The sequence below is a fragment of the Pygoscelis adeliae genome, unplaced genomic scaffold, assembly GCF_000699105.1.
Source record: "Pygoscelis adeliae isolate BGI_AS28 unplaced genomic scaffold, ASM69910v1 Scaffold213, whole genome shotgun sequence".
Taxonomy (NCBI): Eukaryota; Metazoa; Chordata; class Aves; order Sphenisciformes; family Spheniscidae; genus Pygoscelis; species Pygoscelis adeliae.
Genome location: NW_008824410.1, coordinates 21001 through 21962, shown reverse-complemented (window position 1 = coordinate 21962; position 962 = coordinate 21001). Strand labels below are relative to the sequence as shown.

Here is a 962-nt window from a genome sequence, read left to right as displayed (position 1 = left end):
TTTCATAATGTAACATAAGACTTTACCATTCAGCATAATGAGTTACGATAACCCTTCAGCCATTTCAGTAAAGCCAATAATCAGAGAGATATGCAAAGATTAATAAAACAAACAATTAAATAGTTTGCTGCTAGCAGAATACAGACTGCTACTAAAACTAAACCATACTAAAATGTTTTTCTCTGCTGAAAAATACCCAGCAGGCAAATGCATGACCTTCAACAACTATGCTTTTTACCACAATTGTTATGGTAATATCATTACAAATACCACTGCATCGCTGAGTTATTAAAAATGACAGGACCTGGGGCAGTAAAGACATTTAACTTACGCCTCACATTGTCACACACAGAGAGCTACAGAATTTTCAGACAACTCTCTGATCATAACATAGATTTTTCTTAAATTCAAAATACAAATGAAGACTATAACTAGCAAAAACACATCCCTGCTCATACAAGTTTCCTTATCTCATAGAGAAAACCTCTTTGAAGAGCAACACACTAAAGTGGTTTACTAATAACAGGGTGAATGGACAATCACAGGAAAATAACCCACTGGTTGTGCAAACTGGTTTTTTATCCTAAAAACGACATCGTTTAATTTTGTCCATTAGGACGGCAGGCCGGTCCGCCCGCAGCTCGCTACCGTCCCGGCAGCAGGAGCTGCACGGCACCCGCGCTCCCTGCCCCTAACCCGGCACCGTGGACTTCACGTACCCCGCGCCCGATTTCAGCCCAAACGCTGTGGGACAAGTGCAACAGACGGCACTTTGGAAAGAGGCAAAGCGCGGGGAGGCTGGCACTGTTTTGGCACGGGTGCCAGGAGCGGCCCTCCAGGCAGGAGCAGGGCCCGCGGAGGGCCCGGGAACAGCACTAGGACAGACAGCGGCTTGGCCGAGAGGGAAAACGAGCCCTCCGGCAGGCCCCGGGAGGCCGGCCCGGCGGCCCGCGCAGCCGAGA

At 47.6% G+C, this 962-nt stretch overlaps 1 protein-coding gene across 4 annotated transcripts in view; it reads right to left on the bottom strand.

The window, feature by feature from the left end:
- The window catches only part of RER1 (retention in endoplasmic reticulum sorting receptor 1), an 8155-nt gene extending 7367 nt beyond the window's left edge, over positions 1 to 788 (bottom strand). For 2 of the 4 annotated variants that reach the window (XM_009320531.1, XM_009320533.1), the window contains exon 1: positions 720 to 775. The gene's annotated coding sequence lies outside the window, so the exon portion shown is untranslated. Of the gene's footprint in view, positions 1 to 719 lie in introns of all 4 variants that reach the window. The other 2 variants (XM_009320534.1, XM_009320532.1) reach the window with 2 other exon arrangements.
- Positions 789 to 962: the final 174 nt, after the last annotated feature.